This window comes from Hylobates moloch, unplaced genomic scaffold (genome assembly GCF_009828535.3).
Source record: "Hylobates moloch isolate HMO894 unplaced genomic scaffold, HMol_V3 SCAFFOLD_11, whole genome shotgun sequence".
In the NCBI taxonomy this organism is placed as follows: Eukaryota; Metazoa; Chordata; class Mammalia; order Primates; family Hylobatidae; genus Hylobates; species Hylobates moloch.
The window spans coordinates 30,762,440-30,779,177 of NW_026652286.1; the positions used below are offsets into that span (position 1 = coordinate 30,762,440).

A 16,738-nucleotide genomic window follows, 5' to 3' on the forward strand; every position below is an offset into this window, starting at 1 on the left:
ATTCCATGCTGCACACCTGCAAATGAGCTCATACAGCAGACTTTTTGCCTGTTGGTTTTCTCCTTCCATTACTGCTCTGACCTCAAGGCAATGGGAAAAGTTACCAGCTGTGTCTTCCTTGTGGGGGGGCGGGTACTAGAGAATTACAGCCTTCTCTGTCACTACTTTCTCAGCCCCAACAGTGTGGAGGTGACACTGAGAGAAAAGGAATCCAGTAACATTTAGTTGCAGGATAACTAAATGCATGCTGGTGTCATGGAATGTTAGTTCCAGTAACATTTAGTTCCTGTAAAATGGAAATAATAATAACTACCTCCTAGGATGGTAATACGGTATGAGATAATGCCTGCAGAGTGCCTGGAGTGTAATATGTTATGATGTGATTTGTATGTAATATGTTCACTGAAGTTATCATTGTGGATCTCTGTCTTTTACCTTGTGTAGTTCTTTATCCACTCCCCTCCCCTGCCCCCAGTTTTGGATATCTGCAGGAGAAGTATCATGCACTGGGATGGCGGGCTCTCTGTTAGGGTTGTGGGGAGTTGGTAGGTTTTCTGTGGGGAGAAGGGGCCCCAACAAGAACATGTACCCTTACCATTCACCTTCTTCATTTCGGGCACTATTTAGGAGATATTTTACAAAGCTTACACTACAAGTGTGGAGCTGTGACACCAGGGTGTCAGAGCTGTAAGAGCTCCCTGTGTTCATCATCTCCCATCTTTTCCCATTTTATAGATGAGGTAAATGAGGCCCAGAAAGGGAAAGCCACCTGTTTCCTTCCCACTTGCTTGGTATTATTGTTTACCTTGAACAAACTAAATGCCCACAGTAGGGTACAGAGGAAATACCCGTGATGCAGGAGAAGAGTTTGGCTTCTATACTTGGATTCCAATGGGAATCCTAAACTCTTTTGAAATGTGTGGTCTTGGACAAATGATTTAACCTATCTTATGCCTGAGTTCCCTGAGTTAAGATGATAATACCTTGTAGTGTTGACATAACCATTAGAGATAATACATGCAAATATTACAAGCAGTTACTCACAAGTGGTTTGTTAGTGGATACTGGCCATGTTGGACGATAAGAGCTACAAGAGAAAGCTTGAAGGGTTGAGCCCTCATGAATGGGATTAGTGTCCCTATAAAAGGGGCCCTAGGGAACTTGTTTACACCTTCCACTATGTGAGGACGCAGCAGGAAGGTGCCATCTACAAGGCATGGGCCCTCCCCAGATAATGAATGTGCTGGCGTCTTGATCTTGGACATCTCAGCCTCCAGAACTGTCAGAAGTAAATGCATGTTGTTTATTAAATAAATAAAACAGAAAGTTCAACATAGATATTGTCAATTTCAGTGTAAGATTCCCGACCGGGCACAGTGGCTCATGCCTGTAATTCTAGCACTTTGAGAGGCTGAGGCAGGTGGATGGCATGAGCTCAGGAGTTTGAGACTAGCCTGGGCAATATGGTGAAATCCTGTCTCTACTAAAAATACGAAAAAAAAAAAAAATCTGGAAGCTGGGCATGATGGCACGCACCTGTGGTCCCAGCTACTTTGGAGGCTGAGGTGGGAGGATCACTTGAGCCAGTAGGGTAGAGGTTACAGTGAGCTGAGACTGTACCACTGCACTCCATCCCGGGTGACAGAGTGATACCTTATCTCAAAAAAAAAAAAAAAAAAAAAAAAAAAACCCCACACACAAAATAAAACAACCTCTCCTGCAGGGCTGTGACCACCTACTCTTGCTGCCAGGCTTCTGGGAGCTGGCTATAAGTTGTTAGCCATTGCTCTGTACTGGGCCTTGGTTCTCTTTTCCCACCATACATATTTCTTCATGCTCAGGATCTCCATATCCCACCCACATGTTTCAGATATCTCTTGACTCACAGAGTTGTCAAATGATGCATTTTATGGATTCATAGATTCACAGAGCTGGTGAGGAGCATAAGGTCATCTTGGCAGATTGCATGCTTGGGATTTGCATTCTTCCATTACCAACATCCTTGCCAGATGATTTATTTGGCCCAGGCTTGAAAACTTCCACCAATGGAAGGCAGTTGGCCAGTGTGATGTTCAGAGTCTCTGTGACATTGTTGACACTCAGTTCCTTGAAAAATATGCCTCCCAGTGACTCCACCCACTGATCCTAGTTCAATCATGTTGAACCTCAGGGAACAAATTAGATTACTTCCCGTCTTGATAATCCTTTAGTGATGAAGACAGCAGTTGTGTCCCCTGAGTTTTTTGAAACCTGAAAACTCCAGTTACTTCAATGATGTGGTGGTGTTGACCCACTTAGCCCTTCACAGCCCTTGCTTGTCTCTCCTGGACTTCCTCCAGCTTTCCCCTCTGGCCTGCAGGTATGATTCCTAGAAGTGGACACATAATTGGGTGGAGTCTGATCAGTTTAAAATTGAATAACATTTTACCCCCTTGTTTTGAACTCTATACTATTATTAAGTGAGTCCCAAGGTCCTAGTGGCCCTTGTGATAGCTTTTCCATGCTGTTGACTAATTGGATTTGTAGTAAATCAAAGCCACTAAACTAATACAGATTCTGTATTCATTTGCTGTGGCTGCTGTAACAAATTACCACAACAGTAGTATAAAACAACAGAAACGTATTCTCTTACAGTTCCAGAGAGAAGAAGTCGAAAATCAAAGTGTTTACAGAGTTGGTTCCATTCCATACCTCTCTTTGCTTCTGATGGCTGCCAGCAATTCTTGGCATTCCTGGCCTATAGAGGCATCACTCCAATCTCCGCCTCTGTCTTCATATGGCTCTCTCCCCTTTGTATATTTTATATGCCACTCAAATCCAGACCACTGATACTGGATTTCCACATGAGGTCTCTTGGATGCACACAGAGATTCCAAGCTCTAAAATATATTTTTCGAGTCTGGGTGGCTCATGCCTATAATTCCAGTGCTTTGGCAGGCCAAGGCGGGAGGATTGCCTGAGTACAGTAGTTTGAGACCAGCCTGGGAAACATAGCAAGACCCCATCTCTAAAAAGATAATGAATAGAATAGAATAGAATAGAATAGAATAGAATAGAATAGAATAGAATAGAATAGAATAGAATAGAACAGAACAGAACAGAACAGAATAGATAGCATGGTGGCACTGCATCTATACTAGCTACTCAGGAGGCTGAGGCAGGATGATCAGTTGAGCCCAGGAGTTTGAGACTGCAGTGCTATCATCATGCCACCCACTCCAGCCTGGGTGACAGAGTAAGATCCTGACTCTAAAGACATTTAAAAAAAAAGTATATTTTTACATATTTTTAAGCAATACACATATATATATATTTTCATGTTAGTAGAAATTAATCACTGGAAGATGGATTTTAAGGCAGGACATTAATTTTAAGACAATGTATGATTTTTTTCTTAATCTTTGTTTTCAGGAACCTAGTGTGAATTTGTGATTCAGTAATAACTGTTACCTCAAGCAATTTCTTAACCTTCCCAGGTCTCAGTTTCCTCATCTACGCAACAAAGAGATTGGATGAGGTAAGCTCTGAGTCATTTTCAGTTCTACAACTCTTAATACTGTGGAATTAATTTCTGGAAAGCAAGAGTTACCATCTGTGATAAAATAGATCTCAATTTGTTTGCTTTATTTACTGTTATTGATTTAAAGTCTGTTTTATCTGATATAAGTAGAGCTGCTCTTGCTTGCTTTTGGTTTCTGTTTGCACGGAATATTTTTTTCCAGTCCTTTACTTTGTAAATGTCTTTATCAGTGAGGTGGGTTTTTTGTATGCAGCATGTGGTTGGATCTTGTTTTTAAATCCATTCCACCAGCCTGTATCTTTTAGGAGGAGTATTTAGTACATTTATGTTTAAGGTTAGTATTGCTATGGGAGGTTTGTTCTTGTTATAATATTGTTACCTCATTGCTTTGCAGTCTTGATTGTGTAATTGCTTTTATAAGACCTGTGAGTTTTATACTTTCATGTGTTTTTATGATGATGAATATTGCCCTTTTGTTTCCATGTTTAGAATTCCTTTGAGCATTTATTGTAGTGACAGTCTAGTGGTGAAAAATTCCCTTAGTGTTTGCTTGTCTAGGAAACATTTTATTTCTCCTTCATTTATGAAGCTTAGTTTAGCAGGATACAAAATTCTTGGCTGGCATTTTTTTCTTTAAGAAGACTGGAAATAGAACCCAAACTTTTCTGGTTTGTAAGGTTTCTGCTGAGAAGTCATTTTTAGTCTGATGGGATTTCCTTCATAGGGGATTAGACACTTCTCTCTTGAAGCTTTTAGAATTTTTTCCTTCACGTTGACTTTGGATAGTCTGATGACCATATGCCTTGGTGAGATTCTTCTCGTAATGCATCTTCCAGGAGTTCTCTGAACTTCTTGTATCTGAACTTCTTGTATCTAGGCATCTAACAAGACCAGGGAAGTTTTCTTGAATTACTCTTTCAAACAGCTTTTCCATATATTTTCTTCTTCTCTCTCTGAATCAACCTATAACCTGTAGGTTTGGACATTTCACATAAACCCAATTTTCTCAGAGGCTTTGTTCATTTAATTTTATTTATTTATTTTTTGGGGGGTGGTGTTGACTCCTGTCACTCAGGCTGGAGTGCAGTGACGTGATCACAGCTCACAGCAGCTTCAACTTCGCAAGTGCAGGTGATCCTTCCACCTCAGCCTCCCAAGCAGCTGGGACTACAGGTGTATGCCACCATGCCCAGCTAATAGTTTATATTTTTAATAGAGATGGGGTTTTGCCATATTGCCCAGGCTGGTCTTGAACTCCTGGGCTTAAGCAATCTAAAATTCTTTCTTCTGCTTGGCCTAGCCTATTGTTGAAGCTCTTTGACTATATTTTGTGATTCCTTCAATGAAATTTCCATTTCCAGAAGTTCTGTCTGATTTTTAAAAATGATATTGCTCTTCTTTCATATCCTGAATTCTTTTTCTGATTTGTGTTGTTTTTCAGTTTTCTCAACTTGGCTTAATAAACTGATAAACTGAGAATTTATATCTCCTAAGACAGGTTATCATTTGCTAATCTGAATCAGAAAAACTGTTATTTTGTTCATCTTTTGGCAGGATATATAGAAACTAAGCTGTTACACACCCTTAACAGCCCTTAATCCCTCTTATTGATTACTTGCCTTTCATGTGTAAGACACTAGGGGATTGGCATCTAGTTGGCTCTCAAATATTTGTTAAATGAATAAAGAAATATACTGTTGTCACATGTTATTGTTGGGGGCAAGTAAAGCAATATCATTCAGGTCTAACCGTGTAGTAATTGTGGGCTTTTTTTTTTTTTTTTTGAGACGGAGTCTCACTCTGTCACCCAGGCTGGAGTGCAGTGGTGTGATCTCCACTCACTGCAACCTCTGCCTCCCGGGTTCAAGCAATTCTTCTGCCTCAGCCTCCTGAGTAGATGGGATTACAGGTGCCTGCTACCACGCCCTGCTAATTTTTGTATTTTTAGTACAGATGGGGTTTCACTATGTTGGCCAGGCTGGTCTTGAACTCCTGACCTCAGGTGATCCACTTGCCTCAGCCTCCCAAAGTGCTGGGATTACAGGCATGAGCCACTGCGCCCGGCAATTGTGTGCCTTTTAAGATTTCTTTTGAATACCTAGCTGAAACAATTATTTTTTTTTAAATGGTGGCAACTTTTTGCAGTTGCTTTCTGGAGCAGTTTCCTTATCTATGATGTGGACAGCTGTGGAGAGCTGGACTCCAGGGACTGTGCTGTAAACACCACAGTAGACTGTATTTTTCAAGTTGGGAGAGGTCTGTGATCTTGTCCCAGGTGGCACCTGGTTAAATGCTTTTCTTTTCCAGGAGTCTCTGCCTACTGCCAGTGGCCTCTTTGGGTGGCCATTAGGGCTGCATCCACTGGTACCACTCTTCCTTTGGATTCTTTAGGGATAGAATTGGTGGTGGTATCTTTCTGGATTTTTCACTCTGTGGAAGAAACAGTCTGTTGGCTGGTTTGGGGTTTACCTTTTCTTTCTTTCTTTCTTTCTTTTCGATGGAGTCTTGCTTTGTTGCCAGGCTGGAGTGGTGCAGTGGCGCGATCTCAGCTCACTGCAACCTCCACCTCCTGGTTTCAAGCCATTCTCTTGCCTAAGCCTCCTAGGTGGCTGGGACTAGAGGCATGTGCCACCACACCTGGCTAATTTTTTTTGTATTTTTAGTAGAGATGGGGTTTTACCATGCTGGCCAGGCTGGTCTCGAACTCCTGACCTCAAGTGATCCAACCGCCTCGGCCTCCCAAAGTGCTGGGATTACAGACGTGAGCCACTGTGCCTGGCCAGGGTTTACCTTTCAAAAAGCTCAGTTAGAGAAGGCTAAGAGTGAGTCCATTCACTGTTGGAATTATTATTATTTTTTAAGATTTTTGTGACAGGGAAAATTCTGGGCCAATTTTTGTCACCTTCTTTCAGTTTTTTTTTTTCCTCCTGCCTCAGTCTCCCGAACAGCTGGGATTACAGGCCCCGCCATCATTCCCAGCTAATTTTTTTTTTTTTTTTTTTTTTTTTTTAGTGGAGATGAGGTTTCACTGTTTTGGCCAGGCTGGTCTCAAACTCCTGACCTCAAGTGATCCGCCCGCCTCAGCCTCCCAAAGTGCTGGGATTAGAGGCATTAGCCACCACACCTGGCATCTCGCTTTAGTTTTTACTCTTACGTATGAATTTTTTTTTTTTTTTTAGATGGAGTCTCACTCTGTCGCCCAGGCTGGAGTGCAGAGGCACGATCTTGGCTTGCTGCAACCTCTGCCACCTGATTTCAAGCGACTCTCCTTCCTCAGCCTCCTGAGTAGCTGAGATTACAGGCATGTGCCACCACACCTGGATAATTTTTGTATTCAGGGTTTCACCACGTTGGCCAGGCTGGTCTTGAACTCCTGACCTCAAATGATCCACCTGCCATGACCTCCCAAAGTGTTGGGATTACAGGCGTGAGCCACCATGGCCAGCAAGAAACCTTTATTGTTTAAAACAGATCTTCTTCATGAAAGGAAGGTCTTCTCTGGAATCAGTGTTGTTGGTACAAGGTAGGAGTTACAAACTCAGATGTCTACAGAGGCTTAGCAGATAAGAAAAAGGCAGCCTGTGGTGTTTATGCTCTTGAATTTGTTTTTGAAGTACTCATAACACTCTGTTTATATTTATAGAAATTTCTTTTTTGTAAGAAAATTAGAAATGTTAGATGCGATGATAAATAACACTAGGTGTTCACCCTCAACACTGGGAAGCAGCAGGGAGTGTTGAGGACTGCAGGGAAATAAAAGGGTCATTCTACCTCTCTTTGGGGCCCAGAGTTGCCACAGTTTTTGTTTTCTAACATAAGTTTTATTTCTTTTTCTTTTTCTTTTCTTTTCTTTTTTTAAACATAGTCTCACTCCGTTGTCCAGGCTGGAGTGCAGTGATGCAATCTTGGCTCACTGCAACCTCCGCCTCCTGGGTTCAAACAATTCTCCTGGCTGAGCCTCCTGAGTAGCTGGAATTACGGTGCCCACCACCATGCCTGGCTAATTTTTTTGTATTTTTAATAGAAACAGGGTTTCACCATGTTGGCCAGGCTGGTCTCAAACTCCTGACCTCAGGTGATCTGCCTGCCTTGGCCTCCCAAAGTGCTGGGATTATAGGCATGAGCCACTGTGCCCAGCCTAAGCTGAATTTTTATATGAAATTTTTCTATTTTTAAACTTTGGCTGGTTTTTTACAATCTGAGTAGCTCAAATAAAACTAGTTTGGGGGACAAATTGGTTTTCAGGTCATGAATTTGAAGTCTCTGGTGCATATTGGGATAGGTTGGCATGTGGGATGGGCCTGGGGATCATCTCTCAAAGGGCTGGAGTGGTGTGGGAGTCCTAGGGAAACCTGAGTGTGGAGGGGGCTGTTTATGTTCATCCTTATGTATGTATATAGAGGAGTCCAAGATATATATGTAAAGTAAAAAGCAAGTTATAGAATGATATGTACAATTTTATTCTATTTATGACTTTTTTTCTAAAAAGATGTATATATAAAATTTTGAGTTCATAAAAATTTTGTAAGTGCAAAACCCGAAAAGGATATACAAGAAACTGATAAAGGTAGTTGCCCCTGGGATTGACACTGAATTGGAGGCAGGAAAAGGAACTGCTTTTTAGTTTATATCCTTCTGTAGCATGCAGTACTTAAATAATTTTTGAAAAGTAAAATGAAAAGAGCTGTTGGGAAGTATAATTCCTATATGTTACAATTGGGGAGTCTTGCTATATATTAATACTGAAGAGTGTAAGCCTTCAGTGCTAAGCATGTTAAGGAAGGAAGGAAATTAGAGTGGTCTGCGTGATTAGGAAGGGCTATTTGGAAGAGAAGGGGCCTTGAAGATTGGGCAGAAATCCTTAGGGAAAAGGACAGAAGGAGCCAGCCTAGAGGTAGAAAAGAAAGGGTGACTTGGGGGCTGGTGGGCAGTTAAAGTTGACAGAAGCCAAGAGTATTGGGAAGCAGTGAGAGATAAAGAGGCTTTAACATGAGGAGCCATGGAGGGTATTTGGGCAGGAGATAATGGAACAAGAGCAGTGCTCCAGCATGCTTAAACTGGCAACAAGGATGAGGAAATTTGGAGACAAAGCCACAGGGTGGCAGCCTCTCATGTGGCCCCTGCTGGCTCCCAAGATAGCTGTCACTAATTCCTGCTAGGGTGTTTCCTGGTGAACAAGGATTATTTCTGTATAACTGATGAATAAGCTCCTCACATTTCCTGTTCCTCCACTCTTAAGAGTGTGAGTCTTGGAAGCTTGCCAACCTCTGTGGGTGCCCGATATGGTTTCTCTACCTCCAAAGCCAGTGTGTCTCCCAAGACATTTTGGAGGTTCTATAGAGCAACTAGCCATTGACTGACATGTAGCCACTAGAAACAAGCCCACACTTCGGAGTTAGGCAGATCTGGACTTGAATTTTGACCTTGCCACTTGCTTGTTATATGATCTTAGAATGGCCCTTGACTCCTTTGGGCCTCAGTTTCCTCTTTTGTGAAATGAAGATAATATGATTTACTTCCTAGGGTGTTATGCCTTTTAGGTTGATACATAGCAAGTAGGTCTGCTTTGCTTTTCTGTGATGACACCCACTCTGAACTCTGTGTATGTGTGTATATATGTGTGTGTGTGTGTATATATATATATATATATATATGAAATATATATTTATATGTACTTATGACCATATCAGTCTATTCTGTTGGATTATAAGCTCCTATTCTGTGGGGGTGATTATGATCTAATCATTATTTTTCTCCAAAGCAGTCAGAGGGCTAAGCAAATAGTTGGGCTTTAATAAGTGTTGAATGTGTGGGGTTTGTGCTCTTAAACCTAATCCAGTCTTTTTAGTGATTGACTTGTGATTGATTAGGCTGTGTCTGTAGGCTAGGGTATACCTCTTCTGTGACCAAAACAGTTCTGTCCAAGCAAATGCCTTTGTTAGGTTAATATGTCAGGATGGCTTGTGAGTCATTAATTCGTTCTGCTATGGCAGATCGATATTTTGTAGGGCTTGATGTTTAATATGATAATTTGGGGAGCCTTCTTTAAAAATATATAAAATTGCAGAAAGCATGTAAACACATTGGTAGGGCTCTTCCTGGGGCCTGGAGGAGGCTTATGAAAGTGAGGGGCCCTAAAGCTTGAGCTTCTGGTTTAACAGTAAATCATCTCCACATTTAAAGATTTACAGAACACTCACTACAGGTAGTATTAGGAGTTATGAAGGATATGGAGGTTTCTAAAAGGGAAATGATGGATACAAGTTTTAGTAATACAGTCATCCTAAGTAGACTCAGGACAAAACCCCCTGTATTTTTTTCATTCAACAATTATTTGTGGAATACCTACTATGTGCCAGGCACTATGCTAAGCCCTGGAACATAGCTGTGAAAACACTAGGCTCTGCCCCATGGAGCTCATATTCAAGTGTCACCTGCATTGTGACTTGTAGACCTATATAGGTTGCAATGAAAAGAGCCACAGTGTTGATCTGTGACTTTGGTGCCTGGTTTCTCTTTTTAACCCCTCTGCCCTTCTCGTTTTCAGACCTGTTCTGGGAGTGAGTGCCACATGGTTAAATCGGTGCTGAGAGAACCTTAGCCATCCCAACCATTGATGAAAGAATCATTGTTACCAGGGGGAGTGGGTTTGCCAACTTGTAACCACTCAAACCCTTCCCTGCCCTGACTGGTATGAAATATTGATAAGGAGCCATTTTTTCTTCACCAAAGATAGGCTCTGTTTTGGGGCTGATTTCAGCTCAGCATGGTAGGGCAAACCTGAATGAGCAATTTGTTCTGACTCCAGAGCTGTAGGTAGGGGTGTTTCTTTATGTCCTGATTCTAGAGGGGCAGCCAACCCAACAGTCTCAAAGAACAGAAGAATTGGATTCTAGAGACGTGAAGTGCTTGCCTGGTTGTTTACCTCTAGCCACTGCTCCCCTTGGCCACAGTGGGGCAGTGACTCAGAGCTGGAACTATGTTCCTGCCTGGTTGCCAGATTTCGCGTAGGGAGTGGAGAGGAAGGAGAATGAATGAGCAGGAGCAAGTGGCTGCTGGATTTGTAACACCTGGGGAGGCAGCTGCTCAGGAACTGAAATTGAGAGACAGCAGGCAGGCTGGGAGTCTCCCTCCCTGTCTGACCTGAACCTAAGATTTAATAAGGCGGTGCAGCCGGGGAAGACACTATCCGAACGTGGAGCCCAAAGGGAGGGTGAGTGTGTCTCCTGCCTTTTCCAGTAAGAACAAGAAAGCAGGTTAGTCCTGTACTGGTTTCATAGGGATTCAGTTTGCTGTGGTATATTCTGATTCGTGAAAGTCAAGTAATGACTGAGAGAAAGGGAGTTTTCAATGGTTGGGAGCATCTACAGTTAAATAAAAACAACCACCATCCAATGTAATTGGGTATAAATAAGACATAAGTATCATTAACTACACCTCCCTGATGTTATTACAGAGTATTTTGTTGGCAAGTAAGGTCGGGGAGGACAACTGGTCTGCCTCCGTCTCTGTGTTTGCAGTTGTGTGTAGTGTTGTTACATTTCAGTCTGTAGCTCTGTGGATGACAGTAGTTTGAGATGAACCTCAGCATCTTAAAATGCTACAGCTGGAGGGAAGATCCTGGGAACATCTCCTGCTCCAGCCTTCTCATTTTACAGTTGGGGAACCTGACTTATTTAAGTGTACTAAATGGAAGCATAAAACTGGGTGTTCTAAGACTAAAAATGTTTCACAGGACAGGTTTGAAAACTTCTATAGAATGTGGCTTTTCTCTGGCCGCAGTTTCTGAACCCTGTTGGGGATAGAAGTGTGGCTGGTGGAAGGTGCCTCTTGATCTTAAACCACTTTGCCTGCCAGGAGAGTTCTTTAAATAGAAATTTAAACAGGAGGCTGGGTGCTGTGCCTTAACTCAAAGGGAAGAAAAGAAAGCGTGTTCTTGAGCCTCTGTCGTAGAGCAGGCTGAACATGCTGGAGTCTGCAATGTGGAAAAAGGCAAAACAACTCTACTGGAGTGCAGTTTTAGAGCTAGCAGAAGATAAATGTAGCAGGCACTGAAGGTTGAAGTGTCTACTGTGGGCTGGGATGTTATCAGTATTCTTCGTAACAACAATGCAGGGTCGGAATTAATCTTTTCTTTACAGATAAACTCAGAAAAGCCACTAACTCGCTCAAGGTCATGCACTACCAGTGTGTGGCAGAGCTGGGATTTGAATTCCAGTTTGTGTGGCTCTGATCTGCCTGGGCTTCATGCAGGCCTGTGTGGCCTTTCTAGATGGAGAACCTACCTGCACCCCCCATTTTACAGATGAGGAAACTGAGGCCCAGGGAGGTTGAGTAGTTGCTTGGGCTGTAGAGCTAGCTGGTAGTGACAAAGCTGGTACTCAGCTCCTGTCACATTGCCCCTCTGCCAACTTCCTTAAGAAAATTAGAGGGCCGGGTGCGGTGGCTCACGCCTGTAATCCCAGCACTTTGGGAGGCTGAGACAGGCGGATCACGAGGTCAGGAGATCGAGACCATCCTGGCTAACACGGTGAAACCCCATCTCTACTAAAAATACAAAAAAATTAGCCGGGCGAGGTGGCGGGTGCCTGTAGTCCCAGCTACTTGGGAGGCTGAGGCAGGAGAATGGCGTGAACCCTGGGGGGCGGAGCCTGCAGTGAGCCGAAATCGCGCCACTGCACTCCAGCCTGGGTGACAGCGAGACTCCGTCTCAAAAAAAAAAAAAAAAAGAAAAAGAAAATTAGGAAAGGGCTCTCTGAGTTTGATTTGCTCATTCTATCAGAAGCTTGGCTTTAATGTTCTCATGGCTACTGGGATCCTGTGAAATCAAAATTAAAACTTTCTGTTCACCAAGTAGCAACCCCAAGTCATAGGGCTCCATGTGGGAACTCAGGGGCCAGACAGGCTTGCGGTGTGGGTGACTCAGTCAGAAGAGTACTTTGCAGAATGAATTGGCCATTGAGTGGATCAGCAGAACTCTGGAGAACTTAATAGAACCTAATGAAATGTAGAGGTTTGCAAATCATGCCAGAAGACTGTTAAATCTAGAGCCTGGAAAAGACGGACTTCCCTCTTTGCAAGCTGTGAGGGCTTTAAGTTTGCTCAGTTAATTTTGTGACTCCCTCATGCCCAGCTCTGCCTGTGCCAGGCTCTGTTCCCTTTGGCACATTTGGACACTGAACACAGTTACTAACTGCCCCTCAGGTGGGGGGGTCTGGAGTTGGACGGGGTTTCCATGTCGCTGCCCACATTAATATGGAGTGTGTGCCAGATGTGGACAGTATGGGAAAGGGGAAGGTCTAGAGTTGCCCTGCTCTATGCTCTCCAGGGCTGGTGGAGTCTTCAGGGCCTGTGGCCTTCTGCCTCCGCGTATCTTTGAGGGCTCTGTGATGCATGGTGCTGCTGAAATCAGAAAATGACATTGGTTCTGCACAGCCTCTCCCTGAAGGTGATGTGTCTGTGCTCAGGCTGTTTTGAAGTAAAGGGGTTCAAGTGCCTACTCCATGAATATTCTTCTTTGCTGTAGGAGATACGTGAGGAGTAAGGAATGACTCCTCACAACCCTTGGATCTTACTTAAAGGGAGGGGACAGGGAAGAGAACAAACACACATGAAATAAGCAGAGAGTAATACTAGCGAGGATATAATCAGTCACCAAATTGTAGGTTTCATGCCAAAACACTCTCCCAGTTCACGCAAGGGAGATACAGGTGACGTTTGTATTATCCTTCTGTGTGTTTTTAATCACTCAGTAATTTCCTATCAGGTGTTTGCATTCCATTCTTTGATTCTCTCAGTGGAGTGTAATAACCCTCCTTTACAGGGGAGTTGAGGAAGTTGTAGGGGAGGGCTAATTTCTCCAAATTGTATTGTAACACAGTTCAGGAGAGCCAAGGATGAAGTGTTCTTGGCATGTTGGTGTCTCATCCTTGCACTGGCAGTAAGAATAGAAGCCAACTGCCTTCTGATGGTTAGGTTCTCGTCTCTGTTACTTGAGTCCAGATTTCTGTAGGGCTAGCTAGTTCATTTAGAGGCAAAATTAGCCGGGTGTGGTGGTGCATGCCTGTCATCCCAGCTCTTTGGGAGGTGGAAGAGGGAGAATCGCCTTGAACCTGGGAGGCAGAAGTTGCAGTGAGCTGCGATTGTGCCACTGCACTCCAGCCTGGGTGAAAGAGTGAGACTCCATCTAAAATATCCAGAGAAAGAGCATCCAGGCTGCAAGGACAGCTAGTACTAAGACTGTTAAGTAGGAAAGAGCTTGGTGTTCAAGGAACAAAAAGGCCAGTGTGGCTGGGCCAGCATGGGCAAGGGGAAGAATGGTACTAGATGATGATGGAACCAGGCAGGAGTCGAGGCATCTTAGCATTTTGTAAGCTAAGGTAAGGAGCTTATTTTTTACTCTGTGTGTAAAGTAGAGCTATCATAGAGTTTAATGGAGGAGTGTGACATGGTCTAGCTTATATTTTAAAAGATCCATGAGGCATCCAGTGAGGAGAATGTGTGCTACAGAGGCCAAGGTAGAAGCAGAAAGAGCTGGTAGGAGGCTGTTGCAGTATCTAGTTAAGAGATAAGTACGGTGCTAGCTGTACAGATGGAGAGGAGTGTGGATGAATTCAATGTATATTTTGTAGATAGAGGCAATAGGACTTGGTTCTGTGTGCCTCACATATTGTACATGGAGGTTAAGGTAAAGAAAGGAATAAAGGATGACTCCAAGGTCATAGTGAAGTTAATGGAAATAGGGAAGCCTGGAGGAGTATTGAGTTTGCGGGGAAGGGAGGCTCATTCTATTCTTGCCCTGCTAAAATGTAGATGCCTATTAGTCATTGCTATAGTCAAGGTACAGTTAGGTTCAGCAAACATTAATTGAGTACCTTCTGTATGCCAGACATTTCGCAAGGCTCTTTCATGTATGTTCATTCATTTTATCATCACAACAACCTTTTGGAGGGACATTTTTATCCCTTATTTGCAAAAGGAAGAATTGAGCCTCAGAGAGGTGAGGTGGCTTATCTGGTTTGAACCCAGATCTTCTGACCCTAGGGCTCTGGGCTGACTTGTTGCTTAGGGCAGATGTTGAAGGAGGCTGATTAGTGTTATGTTGATAGCTTCTACTTAAAGAGAGGATGGGGACCTTACATTGGCTCATCAAGGCCTGATTCTGGAAGAAGGGCTTGTCACAGGAATGCCCACGTGCAGCGAGCTATTGTAAATCTTGATATTGTCAAAATAGTGAAAGCTTGAAAGACCATTTCAGGAGATTTTCAATCCCCTTAGAAACACCACATTAATGATGACGCTTTGCATTAAGTGAGCAATTTTGTGAAAATGTTAAGTAAAATTAGCCACAAGGAACTTAAAAAACAATTGGGGATACATAGAGATGCTGTTTCAAATGTTGATTGCTACCTCTTTATTGTGGGGCCCAAATCGGAGCTGAAGATGACGAAGAGGCAATTTCTTGTATTCTCAGAGTTTCAATTTCCAGTTTTGAGACCTAACTAGGAGCATTATTAGGTTATCCAGAATCCTTGGTTTTCTCCAGACACTGGTATTTAGAACAAAGATAGAAGTGGCTTTACAAGCCTGGGGGCAGTGCTGAATGTGGCTGCAGGCCTGCAGGGTAATGCTTTTACAGTGTTCTGGGAGCCACATTGAGGAACCAGAAGGTCCAGAGGGGCAGATACTGCTGAGCATACCAATGAGAAGATCTTTAATAGAGTCCCTCCTCAGACTTTTAGGCCAGATACTTTTCTTACATTTTAAGCCGTTTCTTCTCTTCTTTATAGCACGGGCCAGATAAGAGCTGGTGCTGACAGAGCAGATTTGTCACACTCTCAGCATACCAACACCACTACTGTCAGAAAACCAGATTTATCAGGGTGCTCCGACCCCCACTGTTCTGTTAAGCATCACTCACATAATGCCAGAACTTCTTGCCATGCCAAAAAAATTGCTGTGCTAAGTAATTGGAACCTTTATGTTTAACCAACAAGAGTCACTGCTGATATAACAATCAAAATCCATATGAATAGAAAATTAATCTTGGAAAAATGCTGCAAGAAACCATAGGATGCATTTACATTTTGACTAGCCTTGTCTGTCATTGTAGGTTGACTCTGTCTTACATTGAGCTTAAATCAGTCTCCAGTTCTCCATGGTCCTCACTTTATTCTCTTATCTTTTGTATTTGCTGTCAGACTTCTTTAGGGCTTAACCCAAGTACTTCCTGGCCCAGGGCTTGTGAAGACGTGCTTATTTACATGGATGGTTACCCATAGCCTGCTTTCGCGGGAATCATCCTTCCCTGCCATCTTCTGTCCATGTTCCCTGGTCCTTTCCTAAGTGAGACTGGCTGCCATTCAACTTCAAGGGGCTGCTTCTGGGAGGAAGAGCGGGATTTGAAAATGGAGGCTAGCTTGTGTTTACCTCATTTGCCAAATTACCTTCTCAGTAGCCTGAAGAGAAACAGAAGCCCTTGTGTGGAACAGAGAGAGTTTTTGTTCTCCCCTGAAACCAGCCACTTGGCTCTCAGCCGGGCCATCTCTGTACTACCATAGAGCAAGGTAGCAATTCAGGTCTAAGAACAGGTATTTCAGGGGATGTGTCTGTGCCTGCTAAATACTTCTTGAGACATAGTGATAGGACATGAGACTCTTCATGGGTGTTAGAATCAGGTAATGGAGCTGACTGAGGGCTTTTGTGGCAGGGGAGCCAGGGACAGCGAGTAAAGCCAGAGGACTTTGCAATCTCCAAATGGGTTTGGGGAGCCAGCGTTTAATAGGCAGCCTTTGTTTGGTGAGGGTGAGCCTGGAGTAGTGGAAAGAGATCAAAAGGGTGGTGGTGTGCGGGGAACACAGGAGCTGACGGAGGTTGTAGGTAAATCACCGTTCTTTAGGGACCTTACTTTCTTCATCTGAGGCCTGGTGTGGTGATACCTAACCTGCCCTTTTAGGTATTTGTGAATATTGAATGGAATCGCCCAGGGACCTCATTCGCATCCCTTTGCTCAGAGTGCTGAACCAGAACCTCTGCCATTAGCAAGCTGAATGTGTTTGATCAAAAATGATGAAATTTAGGCCAAGCACGGTGGCTCACACCTGTAATCCCAGCACTTTGGGAGGCCCAAGGGGGTAGATTGCTTGAGCCCAGGAGATGGAGACCAGTCTGGGCAACATGGTGAAACTCCATCTCTACTAAAATAAAATTAGCTGGGCA

The 16,738-nt window shown here is 43.4% G+C and overlaps 1 protein-coding gene across 6 annotated transcripts in view; it reads left to right on the forward strand.

Moving 5' to 3' along the window:
• The window catches only part of PLEKHA7 (pleckstrin homology domain containing A7), a 233,297-nt gene that overhangs the window by 118,175 nt on the left and 98,384 nt on the right, over positions 1 to 16,738 (forward strand). The window lies entirely within an intron of this gene.